The following is a 19621-nucleotide window of genomic DNA, read 5'->3' on the forward strand; positions in this document are numbered from 1 at the left end:
TTATTGTGACACTGTTCAGACATGATATTTGTGTGTAAAGTGGTAGGCCCTTTGTATATGAGAAATGAGTTATTGCAGGCCCATTTTAATAAATAAATATTTTGGACAGGTAATATATTTACATGGTTCAGAATTCAAAGGGTCATAGAAAAGGAAACACAAATGGCCCAATAAACAGAAGAAAATGCTCTCAATGTTAGCAGTAACCAAAAAAATGTGAATGAAGCTTATAAGATCGCACCATTTTACACCCACTGGATTGGCAAAAAATTTAAAGACTGTTCATATCAAGCATGGATAAAATGGTAAACAAAAGAAAACCCCTTCATGCTGCTTGAGAGGATTGGCACAACCATGTTGGAAGCCATTTGGCAAAAGCTGGGAGTCTGTCTACCCACTGGCCCAGCAGTTCCACTGCCAGGAGCCAACCCTGGAGAACTCTTGCATGCATGCAGCAGGAGGCAGATATATGAATGTTCATAGCCACATAGATGGGAAAGAACTCATTGTGGATCACCAGGAAAATGGATGGAGAAAGTGGGTGTATGCACTCAATGGAATGTTAGTTAACAATGAAAATACATGAATAAAAGTTGCCAGGCCAGGTGCAGCAGCTCACACCTGTAATCCCACCACTTTGGGAGGCAGAGGCGTGCAGATCGCTTGAGCTCAGGAGTTGGAGACCAGTCTGAGCAACATGGTGAAACCCCGTCTCTACTAAAAATACAAAAATTAGCTGGCCGGCTAGGCGCGGTGGCTCACGCCTGTAATCCCAGCACATTGGGAGGCCGAGGTGGGAGGATCACCTGAGGTCAGGAGTTCGAGACCATCCTGGCCAACATGGTGAAACCCCGTTTCTAATAAAAATTTAAAAATTAGCCAGGCATGGTGGCACATGCCTGTAATCCCACCTATTCGGGAAGCTGAGGCAGGATAATTGCTTGAACCTGGGAGGTGGAGGTTGTAGTGAGCTGAGATCATGCCACTGCACTCCAGCCTGGGCAACAGGGCGAGACTCCGTCTCAGAAAAAAAAAAAAAAAAAGCTGGGCATTATGGTGCATGCTTGTAGTCCCAGCTATTTGGGAGGCTGAGGCAGGAGGATTGCTTGAGCCTAGGAGGTGGAGGCTGCAGTGAGCCAATATCGTGCCATTGCACTCCAGCCTGGACAACAGAGTGAGACAGAGTTACCAGCATCAGCATGGATGATATTAGTGCTATAGTGAGAGCAACTAGCGAGTCACAGTAAGATACAAACAGTGTGATACCATTTTTATAAAGTTGAAAGCAGTAAAGTGAAATGATATATTACTTAGGAATATATACATTTGTGATAAACTCCAAGAAAGCATGAAAATAGGACTGAGGCCAGTGTTTCCCTCTGTGGAAGCAGGGAGGGCCTGCAGGAAGATTCAGCACCATTGGTGAGGTTCCATTCCTTAAGATGGGAGGCTGGTGGCTCCATGGGGAAGAAGTATTTCTTATTATACCTCAAGATAAACATTTATTTTAATTAAGCTTCATATATATCAAATAATTTATTATTTTTTAAGTTTTAAAAGCTCTAAAGGCATATAATGAAAATCTCCAAAGGCAACTGATATTTTCAGATGTTGGTGCATCATTCAGAGATAATGTATAGTTACGGAGATAATTTAGACATATCATTCCAAGATAAGTTAAACTCGACAGCAAAAACATACATACCTATGCATGTACATATTTATGTATAGCTATCTTGTGTGTATGTGTATTGCGTGTTTTGTGTGTGTGTGTGTGTGTGTGTGTGTATTCTACCTCCCCTCCTTTTTAGACAAATGGTAGCATTTCTGCAGGCCCCTTTTAAACAACACTAACCTCAGATAACCAAAGATCAGGGTAAGTAGAAAGTCTGAGGAAGAAAAATGGGCCAGGTGTGGTGGCTCATGTCTATAATCCCAGCACTTTGGGAGGCTGACGTTGGGGAGGCTTGCATGAGCTGAGGAGTTCAAGACCAGCCTGGGCAACAGAGCGAGACCCCATCTCTACTAAAAATTAAAAAACTAGCCAGGCATGGTGGTGTGGGCCTGTAGTCCCAGCTCCTCAGAAGGCAGAGGTGGGAGGATCACTTGAGCCCAGGAGTTTGAGGCTGCAGTGAGCCATGATCACACCACTGCACTCTAGTCTGGGAGACAGAGTGAGACTCTGTCTCGAAAAATAAGTAAATAAATAAATTGACTTGTCTATCTCTTTCATAGCTTAAATTTAAAAAAATCAAAGATAGAATTGTTGCTCATGGATAGAGAGACTTCTGGGAAGCAGGAATCCAGTTAGCTAGCTGAAGCTAGTGAGACATGGAATTTGGATTTGTTTAAAGCACTGGAAATGAGAGTCCAGCCATCTCCTCATCGGACCCAAGAAAAGGGCAGAGGCATGAGGTTCTCCTTTCTTGATAATGAAACCCCCTGAGTTACAAATGTCTCCGATGAACCACACAGATGTGAAGAAGCAAAGAGAGGGCACACTTGTCACCAAATGAAAGCAGGAGGCGAATACATGAGGAGATGAAAAAGTATTAACATCAAATGTATGTCAAGCTGCAGACCGGAATCAGGGCAGATTGGGGAGCTGTCGGGTGCAGGAAGGGAAGCGGGGAGCCAGGAGGGGCCTAGCCACTGGGAAGAGGGGACAAGGCCATATGCCCGCAGGGGTGGAAGGTGGGTGCATGACACCCAGGGAAGTACGAGGTTCAGACCGGGCCAACCACAGAAGCTGCCAGTCGCTCAGTTGATCTGGGAAGACTTCCCAGAGGAGACGGGCTTTCAGGAGCAGCTTGGATGAGGGAAAGTAACAGGTTGGTGAACAGATTGAGGCTGGGAGTTCCAGGCATACTGCCGATCCACACTGGCAGAGCGCCTAAGGAACACTCGGTTATCATCTTTCTGTTGTGTCTTTCACTCTTTTGTATTTCCTTAAAGATCCCAGAATCTGGCATGGGTGTTTGGTTATATGATAAGCTGGCAGGAAGCGGGTGTGCACTAAAATGCAAATGATGGTTGTTGGGTTCTCTGTGAGGGAGGCGAGAGGAAGGTGTTTAGCGCCAGGAGAATGGGCCCTGCCAGACATGGAAGCCGTGTGGCATGAGCCACGGAGCCCTGTGTGGGAATTGGGGGCCCTAGGCTGTTGTCCCAGCTCAGATACCGACTTGTTCTGGGACAAGGGAGGTCACAACATCACACACTGTAGCTTTTCTCAAGAACAACATGGGTGTGTTGGACTCAATGACCTGTAAGACTTCCCAATCTAAGCAACTCAGTCATTGACAGCCAAAAGAAACAGAGTCTCCCAGTTCAATGGAACTGAATATCTCAACAGCCTCAAAGCTTCACAGTGTAAACACCCTTTAGAGTCATGCCTGCCAAGCACTTCACACAGGTCTTTCCCAAGCAGCGTTTCATCTACATCTCATAATAACCCAAGAGGCAGGTAGGGCAGGGATAGGATTAGCCCCATTCTACAAACGGGGACCCAGAGAGACAGACTGACTGTTCAAGGTCCCAGTGCTGGATGCTGGGTAAGCTGAGCTAGACCCCTGAGGCCCTGCCCTCCCTGCCAACTCCCACTTGGATGTTAAGTGATGTTCAGAGCACACCCAATGCTAGCTCTGGGAGGAGGGCCTGAAGCACTGATGCCAGATCTACTCTCCCAGCCTCAACTTTAAGGCCATAGTGAGCCGCTTTCACCTGAGTGCCACCCACCCACAGTTCCCTGCCCCACCTTGCACAAGTCTGCTGCACAGGGGCTGGGTCAAAACATACTCTTTATTTCTGTAAAGACCTGCCCTGGGGCCGGTGAGGTGGTTCACACCTGTAATCCCAGCGCTTTGGAAGGCTGAGGCAGGAGAATTGCTTGAGGCCAGGAGTTCGAGACCAGCCTGGGCAATATAATAAGACACTGTGTCTACAAAGAAATTTAAAAATTAGCTGAGTGTGGTGGTACACGCCTGTGGTCCCGGTGCTGGGAAGGCTGAGGCAGGTGGATTGCTTGAGCCTGGGAGGTCAAGGCTGCAATGAGCTATGATTGTATCACTGCACTCCAGCCTGGGTGACACAGTGAGATCTTGGCTCTAAAAAGTGAAAAAAGAAAGACCTGCTGTGGGCTGGCACTCAGATCCCAGAGGTCTGATCCTCTGGGCTCCTGAAGCAGTGGGACAGCCTGCCTGGGCTCTAGTGTGAGGGGAGTGTCGTTGCTTTTGTCTCGGCCTGACTTCCTGTCTAGACATCTCGAATGGTCCCCTGAATTTAGCGTGCCACGTCTGCTGCCAGCTTTGTCCAACCCACACAGGCCAGTGCCCAGCAGCTGCTGCCGCCCCCTCATCAGGCTGAGTCCTAAGAGGAGGGGCTGGCAAGGGAGGGTCGAGCCTAGAAAATTGTATAATGAAGGTACCCATCAAGATGACAACAGCCTTAGAGGCAGCTCAACATCCTAGAATTCTGTCCTTTTCAGAACTCACGCAGGCGCTCTCTCTCTCCCCCACACCTGGAAGGATGGGTTGTCAAGGCAACTTCTTGAAGGCACCAGCATCCACAGTGCCATTGGTCCCCACGGACCCAATGAAGCCGGCTGTGAAGGAAGGAGGTCGTCCCTCAGACTGGCTCTGGAGAGACTAGTCCTCCGGAATATCCAATCCCAAGCCAAGACTCTCCCTCTTGGACCCATCTTAGCAGGAGGCCAAATCTTCCATAAGACGCGAAGCTGGAACATCATACCCAGCGCTGGTGCAGTGAGACCAGAGCCTTTTAAAATTTAATTAATTAATTAATTAATTTAGGAGATGGAGGTCTCGCTTTGTCACCCAGGCTGGAGCGCAGTGGAACAATCACAACTCACTGCAGCCTTGACCTCCCAGGCTCAAGAGATCCCTCCACCTCAGCCTCCAGAGCATCTGGGACCACAATCATGATCCACCACGCCTGGCTAATTTTTAAATTTGTTGTAGAGGTGGGTCACAGTGGCTCTCACCTGCAGTTCCAGCACTTTGGGAGGCTGAGGTGGGTGGATCACTTGAGCCTAGGAGTTCAAGACCAGCCTGGGCAACATGGTGAAACCTCATCTCCACCAAAAAATACAAAAACTAGCCAAGCATGGTGGCATGTACCTGTAGTCCCAGCTACTGAAGAGGCTGAGGCATGAGAATCGCTTGAGCCCAGGAGGGTGAGCCAAGATCATGTCACTGCACTCCAGTGTGTGCAACAGAGTGAGCCCCTGTCTCAAAAATAAAAATCAATCAATCAATCAATCAATCAATCAATCGATCCATTTGTTGTAGAGACAGGGTCTTGCTATGTTGCCCAGGCTGGTCTTGAACTCCTGGCCTCACACCTGTAGTCCCACTTTGGGACTGTAGAACGTGCCCGGCCTTCAGAGCCTGTTTTCTGAAAACCTCCCATGCTTCCCTAAAGCACAGCTTTACCCCTGAGCCCTGGCTTCTCAGTGTCCCTGGACTCATGGTGTAGGGAAGAGGGGTTCTTCTCCCTCCTACTTGCCTGGGGAAAAGCAGCGGTTTCAGCTCTGTGGGCCCTATCATGGTTCTGAGTGACTTGAAATCAAGTTGAGAAGAACAGACAAAGCCCCGTTGAGGGTATTCTGTAAAATACCTGACTCCTCAAAATTGCCAAGGTCATCAAAAACAAGAAAAGTCAGAGAAACTGTCACAGCCAAGAGGACCCTATGGGCACATAGAATATGCCCAGCAACCATGTGATGGGACAGGATGAGCACTGGATTGGGAGTCTATTATCAACATGAGCAATCTCAGCATTTTTGAAGGCTGAGGTGGGAAGATCACTTGAAGTCAGGAGCTCAAGACCAGCCTAGGTGACACAGCAAGACTCTATCTCTACAAAAACCATTTTTTTAATTAGCTGGGTGTGGTGCCACCCTCTTGTAGTCCTGACTACTCAGGAAGCTGAGGTGGGAGGATCCCTTGAGCCCAGGACTTTGAGGCTGTAGTGAACTATGATCACGCCACTGCACTTCAGCCTGGGCAACAGAGGGAGACCCTGTCTCAAAATCAAAAAACAAAACAAAACAAAAACACTTGTAATGACTAACATTGACAGAATTCCCTTATTGTTTAAAAGCACAATTATTAGGCTGGGCACTGTGGCTCACGCTTGTAATCCCAGCACTTTGGGAGGCCGGGGTGGGTGGATCATTTGAGGTCGGGAGTTTGAGACCAGCCTGACCAACATGATGAAACCCCATCTCTACTAAAAATACAAAAAAATTAGCTGGGCGTGGTGGCCCTCACCTGTAATCCCACCTACTTGGGAGGCTGAGGCAGGAGAATTGCTTGAACCTGGCAAGCAGAGGCTGCCGTGAGCCCAGATTGCACCACTGCACTCCAGCCTGGGTGACAAAGTGAGACTCCATCTAAAAAAAAAAAAAAAAAAAAAAAAGCACAATTATTTTGAATAAAAATATTCTTTTAGAACCATTTAGATTTACAGAAAAATTGCAAAACAGTAGAGAGTTCCCATCTACTTGCATCAGTTCCTCTACTATCAACATCTTACATGAATAGATACATTTGTTACAATTACTGAACCAACATGGATACATTGTTATTAACTAAAGCCAGTATTTTATTCAGATATCCTTTTTACTTAGTCCTTTTTTTTCTGATTGCAGGATGCCATATTACATTTAGTTGTAATGTTCCCTCAGGCTCCTATTGGCTGTGACAGTTTCTCTGGCTTTCCTTGTTTTTGATGAATCTGACAGTTTTGAGGCATATTGGTTGAGTATGTCTGATGTTTTTCTCATGATTAGACTGGAGTTATAGGTTTGGCGAGAAGGACTGCAGCTATCAAAGGTCATTTTCAGCCTATCATACCAAGACCACATACTGTCAACATAACTTGTCACTGTTGATGTGGACCTGGGTCACCTGGCTGGCGTACAGTAATTGTTAGGATTCTCCACTGTAAAAGTTATTTCAGAGTGTGATTTTTTTTTTTTTTTTTTTTTTTTTTGAGTCAGAGTCTCACTCTGTCGCCCAGGCTGGAGTGCAATGGAGTGATCCCAGCTTACTGCAACCTCCGCCTCCCAGGTTCAAGCAATTCTCCTGCCTCAGTCACCCGAGTAGCTGGGATTACAGGTGCATGCCACCACACCCGGCTAATTTTTGTATTTTCAGTAGAGACAGGGTTTCACCATATTGGCCAGGCTGGTCTCTTGGCCAGGCTGGTCTCAAACTCCTGGCCTCTTGATCAGCCTGCCTCAGCCTCCCAATGTGTTGGGATTACAGGCGTGAGCCACCACGCTTGGCCTGATTTTGTTTTGTTTTAGCTTTAGGGGTATAAGTGGTTTTGGTTACATGGATAAATTGTATAGTGGTGAAGTCTGGGCTTTGAGTGCACCCATCACCTGAATAGTGTACGGTGTACCTGACTGATAGGTGATTTTTCAATCCCTGACCCCTCCCTGCTTCTGGGTCTCCAATATGCATGATACCACTCTGTATGCCTTCTCATATCCCTAGCTTAGATCCCACTTATAAATGACAGCATGAGGTATTTTGGTTATCCGTTCCTGAGTTACTTCACTTAGGATAATGGCCTTCAGTTCCATCCAAGTTGCTGCAAAAGACATGATTTTGTTCTTTTTTTAAATGGCTGAGTAGTATTCCATTGTGTATATATACCACATTTTCTTTTTTCTTTTTTTTTTTGAGACAGAGTCTCGCTCTGTGGCCCAGGCTGGAGTGCAGTGGCCGGATCTCAGCTCACTGCAAGCTCCTCCTCCCGGGTTTACGCCATTCTCCTGCCTCAGCCTCCCGAGTAGCTGGGACTACAGGCGCCTGCCACCTCACCCGGCTAGTTTTTTGTATTTTTTAGTAGAGATGGGGTTTCACCGGGTTAGCCAGGATGGTCTTGATCTCCTGACCTCGTGATCCGCCCGTCTCGGCCTCCCAAAGTGCTGGGATTACAGGCTTGAGCCACCGCGCCCAGCCTATATACCACATTTTCTTTATCTACTCATTTGTTGATGAGCACTTAGGTTGATTCCATTTCTTTGCAAAGCACATTTTCTTTTTCTTTTCTTTCTTTTTTTTTTTTTGAGACAGGGTCTTGCTCTGTCACCCAGTGGCACCAACATGGCTCACTGCAGCCTCAACCTTCCAGGCTCAAGCGGTCCTCTCACCTCAGCCCCCCAAGTAGCTGGGACTACAGGTGCACACCATTGTGCCTGGCTAATTTTTGTATATATATATATATATATATATATATATATTTTTTTAATAGAAACAGGGTCTTGCTGTGTTGCTCAGGCTGGCCTTGAACTTCTGAGCTCAAGTGATCCACCTGCCTCAGCTTCCCAAAGTGCTGGCATTAGAAAGCACACTTTTAAATGTGTGATTTGCTTTCATCTCATTGAAGTATCTTTGGAGCTTTGTACTTTCACTTATAATCTATAGTTCCTGCTATAAAAGCAAAAGAAAGCCGGGCGCGGTGGCTCAAGCCTGTAATCCCAGCACTTTGGGAGGCCGAGACAGGTGGATCACGAGGTCAGGAGATCGAGACCATCCTGGCGAACACGGTGAAACCCCGTCTCTACTAAAAAAATACAAAAAACTAGCCGGGCGAGATGGTGGGCGCCTGTAATCCCAGTTACTTGGGAGGCTGAGGCAGGAGAATGGCGTAAACCCCGGAGGTGGAGCTTGCAGTGAGCTGAGATCCGGCCACTGCACTCCAGCCCGGGCGACAGAGCGAGACTCCGTCTCAAAAAAAAAAAAAATAAATAAATAAAAGCAAAAGAAAGACCAACAGCTCTGAGGTCCTGGTTCCTAGGTTCTACATTGCACTCTGTTACTCACTCTGCCATACAGAGTAAAGGCAGCAGCCACAGGGCTACCAAGGGTAGGATTCCAACCTTCCCTGGAAATGACAGACTCACAGAACCGGGAGTGGGCTGGAGGTGGGCTCCTACTTTTCTGTAATGTCTGTGCCAGACATTATAAGGAATGACCAGGTCTAAGCCATAATCAACAAAATGTAGTGTGGGAGACAGCTGTAAGCCGATGAGTGGTAAGGGATACATTCAGGCTGTCCTTTGCAGCCCATCATGAACACCACCTCCTCCATGCAGCCTTTCTTCATGGTCCTATCTGGGTGTTTTCTCTTCCTCCTCTGAACACTTCTAACAATCTGTGTTGAGATATGGCGTGTACCTCACTGAGGCTGCTAGTGGTTTCAATGACTTGCCCTGGTAGATAGAGATTCTGCCATTTATATCAGGGAGTTATCATAAAAACTCATTAACTATGGGCTGACTAGGTCTAAATCTGAGATCACGAGACATTAGTATTAGAGGCAATAGATGTGCTGGGCTCTGAGGAGGGGAGATCTTGGGTGGCTTCCTGGAAGAGGTGAACGTGGAAGCATGGCTGAAGGATAGGCGGAGGTCTTTCTTCTTCCTCAGATGAGGCAATAGTGAGTTCAAAACCAGGCCCAACCTCAGTGCAACCCAGGGACTAGACCCTTAATACCCAATTCTTCAAGGTTGGCTCTTCTCTCCACACCTTCCATAATCCTACCTTAGGTCTCAGTTCACGGCAATCTCTCCACCTGGAATGCTCTTGCTTTCTCCTTCTTCCCTGATCATTCCAGCCCACAGTGACGCTGTGCTCCTCTGACCGTCCAGACTAGCACTTAGGGTTTGTAAGCCCTTGTGTGGCAGGTCATAAACAACCCTGGGTTAGGGGTTCTCACCTGGGAGTGGGTCTGGGTCTCCTGGGCAACCCGGCTCAGCCCTGGCCCCTGCAGGTGCTCAGTCAGCAGTGGCTGATGGGATTCCCGCTCCACAGTCTTCATGGGCTGAAGCCTCCTGTGACCTGTGTTTATCGCATCTCCGGAGCCTAAGGAAGCCTTCCTGTCAGGCTGCTCGTCCTGAATGCCCAGCCGCCTCTCCATGGTGGGAAGATGCTGCAGAAGGGAACACGACTCCCACCTTCACATCCACAAGGAACTTTATCATTGCTCCAAACACGCCCACACAGTCTGTATCCTAGCGACTCTGGAGAGCTCCTCCCAGCCTCTCATGAATGAGGAGCAGCTCGCTCTGAGGCGGCCTCTGAGACCACACTGGCGTGTGAGTGTGTGTGAGAGAGTGTGACTATATGAATGTGTGTGTGTGTGAGTGTGTGACTGTATGTGTATGTGTGTGACAGTGTGTGTGATTGTGTGAGGGTGCGAGTGTGAGTATGTGATCGTGTGTGTGAGTGTGTGAGTGTATGTGTGTGTGTGTGTGAGGGTGATAGTGTGTGAGTGCAGTTGTGCGTTTGTGAGTGCATGTGAGAGTGTATATGTGCATGTGAGTGTGATAGTGTGAGTATATGTGAGTGTGCGTGTGTGAGAGTGTATGTGTATATGTGTGTGAGTGTGAGTGATAGTGTGTGTGAGTGTATGTGTATGTGATAGTGTGTGTGCATATGTGTGTGAGTATGATAGTATGCGTGTGTGTATGTGAGTGTATGTAAGAATATGTGTGTGTGTATATGAGTGTATGTAAAATGTGTATGTGTGATAGTGTGTATGTGAGTGTGTGAGTGGTAGTGTGAATTTGTGAATGTAAGAATGTATATGTGTGTGAGTGCGAGTGTGTGATTGTGTATGTGTGTGAGTGTATGTGAGAGTGTGTATATGGGTGAGTGTGATAGTGTGAGTGTATGTATGTGATAGTGTGTGAGTCTACATGACCGTGTGTGAGTGTGTGTGAATGTGTGTGTGTGAGAATGATAGTGAGTGTGTGAGTGTATGTATGTGAGTGTATATGTGAGTGTGAGAGTAAGTGTGTGTGAGTGAGGGTGTGTGTTATGTGCATGGTATGTGTGGGTGTGTGATGTGGGTATATATGTGTATAAGCCTGTGTGTCCTGTGTGAGGGTGTGTGAAGGGGTGTGTTTATGTGTGTGGTATTATGTGACTGTGAGTGCGAGTGTGCACATATGGGTATAAACCTATGTGTGCTGTGTGTGGGGGTATATGGGTATGTGTGAGTGTACATGTATGAGGGTGGTGTGCTGTGGGGTATGTGTGTGATTGTAGGTATGTGAGGGTGTGTGTATGTGACTCTGGAGGAATGTGCTGTGTGTGAGTGGGGGTTTAGATAGAGTGTATGTGAACCTGTGTGGGAAGTATGAGTTTATACAGGGGTACAGGGACACAGGTTGCATGTGGATGTGTGGGGGTGTGTGTGTGCAAGTGGGTGTGTGGGAGGGAGGAAACGTGCCCCAGCCTGATCATGTGAGAACACTCAGGACCGTATCTACTCCCGTGGGTGGAAGACCGTGTGGTCCTGGGACCGTACCTGATGCCAGCACCCACTCCCTTTTCCCTCCTAGCCCACACCTCTCCCTCCTACCGCCAGCAAATCTCCACGCTCCAGGGCACCTTTGCAAGAGGTCAAGTCGTCCAGCGCCCACTGGAGATGGTCCCCACCATGCAGACCAGTCTCCTTCTTCCCATCCTGGCCCTGCCTGCTTCCAGCAAGGTCAGGAAACCTCAAAGGATGCTGGAAAGTGGTTTCCCGCTCCACCCAGGCCACGTGCCAAACCTCTGGAGTCCCCTGAACCCCATAGCGGAGGGAGATGAATTTGCCATTAGACACCAAAGGATAAGAAACTGCTGACACAGGCCCAAGGCTGTCTCGGCCCTGCTGGGGTGATGGATGATGAGTTTTCAAGCGAACTCTAATAGGAAGTCCATGCATAATACATCATTAGGGGAGCAAATTCCAATTTGCATCCCATTAGGCCTCTGAGGTCTGGGAGGCCCAGCCACACAGCCCAAGCCTTCTTTCAGGACTCAGAGCAGAGAGGCGCCCGTGCCATCAGAGGCTGACCCACCAGGCCAGTGCCCGACTGTAGGATGTATGTGTGGTCAAGGGTGGGACTGTGTTCTCCCAGCACTGCCCCTGGTATTGTTTCAGGAGCCCCTGGCTTGACTCTGGGCTGCTCTGGTCCTGTCCACTGCCTCCACATTTCTTGTTTTTGTTGTTGTTGGCTTGTTCTTTTGAGTCAGGGTCTTACTCTGTGGCCCAGGCTGGAGTGCTGTGGTGCAGTCAAGGCTCACTGCAACCTCAAACTCAAACAGGCTCCATCAGTCCTCCCACCTCAGCCTCCAGAGTAGCTGGGACTGCAGGCATGCATCATAACACCCAGCTAATTTTTTTCTTTTAATTTTTAGTAGAAACGAGGTCTCACTATGTTGCCCAGGTTGGTCTTGAACTCCTGAACTCACGCAATCCTCCCGCCTCCATCTCCCAAAGTGCTGGGTCTCCTGGAGTGAGCCACCACACCCATCCCACCCCCACGGCTCTTTACAAGCAGGATGGAAGGAAATCCCCAGCTTCCTGTGGCTGCTGTCATTTATAGTCACTGTCATGCTGAAAGTCAAGTATAGGGAGCAGAATAATGTGTGCCTCAGTTTCCAAAGACCCAAATGGGGGCCCAAAGAGAAGGGCCCCCCGGCAAGGACTGGGAGCTGCAGGGCAGTGGAGAATGCCAAGCTGAGGACCTGCAGCCTGGGCTCATTCCCTGCTCTGCCACTCACTGTACCAACCTCCTTTCTATCCTCTGCACTCAACCTCTCTGAGCCTCAGTTTTCTTATCTGTGAAAGAGGGATGGTCACCTGCCCTGCAGAGCTTTTCTGAGTATGGGAAAGTGCATTTGAGACTTTACGGTGCTGCGATGCTTTGGAGGGTGCTCTGCAGACCCTGAGATGGGATCAGGTGGGAGGTGGAGTTTGGGTGTGGGACTGATGTTTGGGGTGGGCAGGGCAAGGGGAAGATGGAGTAGAGTTTCTGGCCCTGGAGCCCAGCATTCTGTCTTCTGCTTCCTGCCTTAGGAGAGGCTTCAGGCTTCCTCTGAAGACTGCGGGGCGGGTTAGGCGCATGGCAGTGGGCCTCTGAGAAGTTGGGGCTTAGTCTGAGAGTGTAGTGTGGTTTTCCTTTCAGGGGCAGAGCCTGTCTGGGGAGGAAGTGCCTGAGCAGGGGGTCAGTACAGCTAAACTGAAGCTTATGATATTTTAAGAGCATTCTGGAAAAACTGGGAGAGGAGCCAGGCTCGGGTGGTTGGCGGGCGGGGGGGTGGGGGGCGGTGAAATCTGGTCAAAGATTGCCCAGTAGAGGAAGGGCCCAGCTCTGAAGCTGTATAGTAGAGTGGGCAATTCTGACAGTGATCAGGGACGGCCGCTATTCCTCCCCACATGCCCTAAAAATGCTTTAGAGGCTTGGGTCACAGGCCACACCCATTGGCCTTTAAAGAAATCTCCTTTTTTTAAAAAAAATTATTATTTTATTTTTAATTTTTTAGAGATAGGGTCTTCCTCTGTCTCCTAAGCTAGAGTGCAGTGGCACAATCATAGCTCACTGCAGCCTCAAACTCCCTGCCCGAAACCATCCTCCCACCTAGGCCTCCTGAGTAGCTGGGGCTACAGGCGTGAGCCACCATGCCCAGCTAATATTCTAATTTTCATAGAGATGGGGTCTTGCTATGTTGCCCAGGCTGGTCTCAAACTCCCAGGCTCAGGTTGAAACCATCTTCCCACCTTGGCCTCCTGAGTAGCTGGGGCTGCAGGCGTGAGCCATCATGTCCAGCTAATATTCTAATTTTCATAGACATGGGGTCTTGCTATGTTGCCCAGGCTGGTCTCAAACTCCTAGCCTCAAGCAAGCAATCCTCCCACCTTAGACTTTGTAGTATCCTCCTGGTTCTCAACTGGGATGGGGATGTGTTTGTGGGGGCAGGGGTCTCTGTGACCGAGCCTGTCCGTGAGCTCCACCTAAATCCTGTCTGACCTCCGCCCTGCTGACTGCTGGCCCTACCTCACGTGTTCTGCAGCCCACCAAGGACTGATTGATTGGCACTCCCTAGACCCAAACTCTTAAATTATTTTCTATGGTTCATGGAGAGGTGCAGGGCTGTGGCCAGGTGGGTCAGGGGCCAGGGCAGAATCGTCCTGGTGAGATGTACCTTCCCCTGGTGATGTGTCAGGGCAGGGTGTGGAGGGAGCAGGGAGGACCTCCCAGGTCTCAGATGCATGCAGATGGCACATTTTACGTGGAAGTTTTGCAATTGTCTAGCAACTTAGGGTCGTGAAATACTTTCCAGTTTTTCCTCTCAATTATTGGAGTGACACAGGGGAAAGCCTGTGACGTGCTGTGTTATTATCATTTGGATAATATACCTTGAACTGTAGGGATGTGTCTCTGAGGGTATGAATGTCTTGGTATTGCTCCAGCAATACCCCGGGCCACAACGACAGGCCTGAAATTGCTGAGGGTTTAAGGCACTGGAAGGCCTGACTGTGCTTTAGTTTTCTCTCTTGTCAAATGCTAGTTCCACTAGTCCCACAATTTTCTTGTGGGTAGTAAAATGAGAGCATAGAAACAAAAATATGCAGTGAGACACGATCACGCCACTGCACTCCAACCTGGGCAACAGAGTGAGACTCCTGACTCTAAGAAAAAAAAGAAACAGAAAAAAAGTTTAATAAAAGTGCAATAATGCTTTGAAAGTACTATCAATACTGTGAAACTTTAAGGTATAATGTAATTGTGTTTGTATAACTTCTAACAATCCTTGTGGGATTAATAGCTAACAATGTGGAAATAATCTGTTGTTGGGACAGGAATGTCATGCTGATATGGCAATTGTCTAGATGTACTGCCTTTTGAATGGATGCCAAAATGTGCTAAGTCCTGATACCTGAAAAATGGGCAGTGAGTGTCTGGAAACCTCTCCAACTCCCAGAGGGATAGCAGATTTTACTACAAGAGTTTCTCAGGTTCCATAGTTACTCTAGGGCTGTTCTGCTGGGGACACGCATTGTTTTATTTTTTTTTAAAAAATAAGTTCTGTGATTTTCTATCAAGACTTTTGTGTTTCTGTTGATAACTTCCAGAGTAATTATTCATATTCTCCAATAGACAGACTGTTTGCTCAGTGGGACAGGATTTGTTGATCTGCTGTTACAACTCAATCCCAGTACATTTTGTGGTGGCGATTTTCCGAAGCATTCTTCAGGTTGTGCTATCGTATTGCACGAATCCATTTATCAGCCCACATTTCAGGGCTAACTACTGCTGTGTCATCATTACATACCTGTTTGCAGGATCTGTGGGAGACAGGGTGGCACGTCCCCCAATTATACCTCCAGTCATTTTGTCAGTTGGTTGTTACTGAGCACGTTCATTTCTTTCCTTCCTTCCTTCCTTCCTTCCTTCCTTCCTTCCTTCCTTCCTTCCTTCCTTCCTTCCTTCCTTCCTCCCTCCCTCCCTCCCTCTCTCTCTCTCTTTCTTGCTTTCTTGCTTTCTCGCTTTCTCTCTTTCTCTCTTTCTTTCTTTCTTACATGGAGTTTTGCTCTTGTCGCCCAGTCTGGAGTGCAATGGTGCAATCTCGGTCACTGCAACCTCCGCCTGCCGGGTTCAAGTGATTCTCCTGTAACTGGGATTACAGGTGCCCACCACCACACCCAGCTAATCTTTTGTATTTTCAGTAGAGACGGGGTCTTGCCATGTTGTGTGGGCTGGTCTCAAACTCCTGACCTCAGGTGATCCGCCTGCCTCAGCCTCCCAAAGTGCTGGGATTACAGGTGTGAGCCAACGCACCCGGCCATTTCTTATGTGCCTGTCACAATGTTTAGTGGTGAATGCATGATCCTGAATCCCCTAAGCAACTGTGTAGTCCTGATCAAACATTGTACTTTATTTCAGTCACAAGCTAGACCTTGCTTTATCTGTGTGATTTTACCTAAGCTGCTTTAATAGGTACCTGAAGGTTTTTTTAGTTGTCTCATTTACATTTGCTCCATGGGCTTTTTTTCCCCCTGTAGTTTTTCCAACAGATTTGGCTGTTCAGTTTTCCGGTTTTAATGTGAAACTGCTATAATTTTCACAGACCAATGAGGTTGCTATGATACTCCCCGAAGGCTTGCCTCATTTTGCATCAGGGGGCTGCATCTGTTGTCAATGTGAATTACTTCCTTTCCACCTGAGGAACAGGAAGGCTTTTAATCGGGGTATTTCCATAGATAGTTACTCATTAACACTTCGATACTGTATACAAGATTGGCTTTCAGACCATTTTATAATACCATTAACATGTTAGAATACAGAGAATAAACGGCAATATTGCCTAAATCTCATTGCCTGTGTTGAGGCAACTTCTTAATTTTTTTCTCCATGGGAATTTTATATACATATATATATATATATATATATATATATTTTTTTTTTTTTTTTTTTTGAGATGGAGTCTTGCTCTGTCACCCAGGCTGGAGTGCAGTGGTGTGATCTCGGCTCACTGCAACCTCCACCACCTGGATTCAAGCAATTCTCCTTCCTCAGCTTCCTGAGTAGCTGGGACTACAGGCACGCACCATCATGCCCGGCTAATTTTTGTATTTTCAGTACAGACGGGGTTTCACCACGTTGGCCAGGCTGGTCTCGAACTCCTGACCTCAGGTGATCCACCTGCCTCGGCCTCCCAAAGTGCTGGGATTACAGGCGTGAACCACCACACCTGGCCAAGTTTTCTATCATCTAAAAATGAGAGATTCTCTTTAGGGTGGGGACATGGTGGGGGACATGTTAGATTGGGAGAGGGAAGTTTGAAAAAAGATTTTTCTGCATTATACTATAATTTAGTAATTATAAAATTGTTTTTTAAAAAAAGAACTTATTACTTTCAGAGTGCAAATCAGAGAGAGTCAAACATCTGCAAGGGGAGAGATGTAGATTCAGTATCAGTTATTCTCGGGGGGAGGGAGGAGCCTACGGTCTTTATCACAGTTGTTCTTTCACAATTTGGTTCAGTTTACATTTCTTTTTGACAGTCCATCTGTGCCAGGGAGCATGGGGACCTGGCTGACCCGTCAGGTATACCTAATGCGTTTGGAAGCCAACAGTCTTCTGGTAGACCCAAGGAGACAAGGGAGCCAGCCTGACTTTGCAAAATCCAGCCTCTCCCCACATATGCCCTGTCTTTAAAGCAGGAGAAGCCTCTCAGAGAATGAGTACCTAGTCTCTTGGCTGTCGAAGGCAGAGGCAATCTGATTCAGGGAGGAGGATATAGCACAGTGAGACTGGGGAAAAGAAAAAAATACCCAAAAAACAAAAAGCCTGAATACAGAAAGGATTCCTTTGGAGAGGAGGGCCTGGCGGGGAACTGCAACCTTATCCCCTGAGACTGCGGCTCAGAAACTCAGCCTGGAGGTTCAGTGAACCCGTTAGTAACATGAACTTGGTCACTGTATTTCTCAGCCCGAGCTCATGCATTATTTACCTGGCGTAAGTAAACCTGCTTCTCCCACGGTTGCTGGGGAAACCACTTTGATTTATTGAGTTCTGTTCTACTCTCCAGTGAAAAATGTTGCAGGGTGGAAAGAAGGAAGGGGGGCACTACTGGGTCTCAGGGGCTCAGGATGTGGAGCAGTAAAGGGAGTCCCCACTTTTCCCTGGGAAGGGACCGACTAGGAAAGAATGCAGATTCCAGTGCTGGGAGCTCCAAGGTTGCCATTTCCTGCTTCTCTGAGTATCCCTTTTCTCTATAATACATCCTCCAGGAAGAGAGGGGAACAGGGAGCTAGGGAGAAAGGTGTCCCTTTCCCGAGGCCCCGGTGAAGGCCACTTGCAGCTCTCCCTCTGACTGCTTGCAGAGATAGCATCAGTTTGTGCAGGGCAGGGAAGGGAAGGAGTCAAGTTTCCCCAGAGGCTGTTTCCCAGGTGGATCAGCCTGGGAAAGCCAACTCCATAACACAGGTAAAGTGGTCCTATCTGCTCCCAAGCTTGCTGCAGCTCATATCTGGGGAGTTGCCTCATTGACCAGGCAGCTATTGTAGTTTAGAAAGGGCTTGGGACCCTGGGCTCAAATCTCAGTGCTTTTATTTATAATTTGAACAAGCTGTATAATCCTTCTGACTCTCAATCCCCCAATGTGTGGAAGACGGATAGCAGTGTCTGCCTTGGAGTGTTTTTGCGAAGACTTCTCAGTGAGTGGTCTATGGAACACGTCCATGCCCAGGCATTACAATGTGGGGTGAAGGGTTGCTTGCTTAGACCACCTGTTTCCTTTTCTTGCCAGCAAGATTCAGACATTGTGCCGGGCTCCCTTCCTCCTCTTTACTGCGTATTGATTTTTCCTTTCCTCCCTTTGTTCTATTTGTGGCTCCTCTGGCCGCGCACAATTGCATTATTTCTTCAGAGGCACATTGTATGAGGAAGTCTGTTCATGCCCAGCAGCATCCTGGGCCTTCCTCCATGACCAGCCGGCCTGGGCTGCTGTCCTCCTGGTCTGTGACCTTGTTGCATTTCCTTCTATAAAATGGCACTGTGTGGAGCCTTTTCCATTCCTTTCAGATTCTTTGCTTTTACTGGAAGGAAGCTGCTGCCTGTCAGGTGAGTGTGGTGATGTCCGCCAGGGTAACACAGACCGAGACATGTCAGCAAGATGCTTGCAATGACCCATGCATTTACAAATTCTTTAGGCAATAGCCATAAATTGGTGAAGTTTCAATTTTCTTTCTTTTTTTTTTTTTTTTTTTCCTGAGACGGAGTCTCACACTATTGCCCAGGCTGGAGTGCAGTGGCACGATCGCGGCTCACTGCAACCTCCGCCTCCCAGGTTCAAGCGATTCTTCTTCCTCAGCCTCCTTAGTAGCTGGGATTACAGGCAGCCACCACCTCGGCCTCCAAAAGTGCTGGTATTACAGGCGTGAACCACCACGCCTGGCCTCAATTTTCATTTGTAAACCACAATGACATGTTAAAAAAAAAAAAAAACTTTCCTAGATATCACTAACATAACTGTTTTTAGCAGCAACTTTCTAGATTTTCTTTGTGTCTCCTGGGGTTATTTTGTTATATACGGGCTTATGTTTAAGTCTGTACTTAGCTACTATTGAGATTAGAATATAACTGTTAATTACGTCTTTGACATTTCTGCCTTGATATTAGGTGCTAAATATCCCCAAATGACTTAGTTTCTCTCTACTTAAGCCAGTTCACCTGCTCCAGGCCTCTGTGCATTGTTTTCTCTGAAATGTCCATATGGCCAGAAAACCTATGTGTGTTACAGCGCTGCCTCCAGATCTTCCGACTTCATCTAGAACTGTTCCCATTGGGGCGGATGTTTCAAACTGGCTTTTTTTTTTTTTTTTTTTGAGACGGAGTCTCGCTCTGTCGCCCAGGCTGGAGTGCAGTGGCCAGATCTCAGCTCACTGCAAGCTCCGCCTCCCAGGTTTACGCCATTCTCCTGCCTCAGCCTCCCCAGTAGCTGGAACTACAGGCGCCCGCCACCTCTCCCGGCTAGTTTTTTGTATTTTTTTTAGTAGAGACGGGGTTTCACCGTATTAGCCAGGATGGTCTCGATCTCCCGACCTCGTGATCCGCCCATCTCGGCCTCCCAAAGTGCTGGGATTACAGGCTTGAGCCACCGCGCCCGGCCTCAAACTGGCTTCTTAAAGAGACTTCTGATTTCTTCCAAACTAAATGATAAATCAACAAAGAAAACCCAGGCCATCTCACAAATGTTTTTTGGCAGCAGCCACTCTTTAGAGAGGAATAAGAAGGAATTCTTCC

The sequence above is a fragment of the Macaca fascicularis genome, chromosome 8 (assembly GCF_037993035.2).
Source record: "Macaca fascicularis isolate 582-1 chromosome 8, T2T-MFA8v1.1".
NCBI classification, from domain to species: domain Eukaryota; kingdom Metazoa; phylum Chordata; class Mammalia; order Primates; family Cercopithecidae; genus Macaca; species Macaca fascicularis.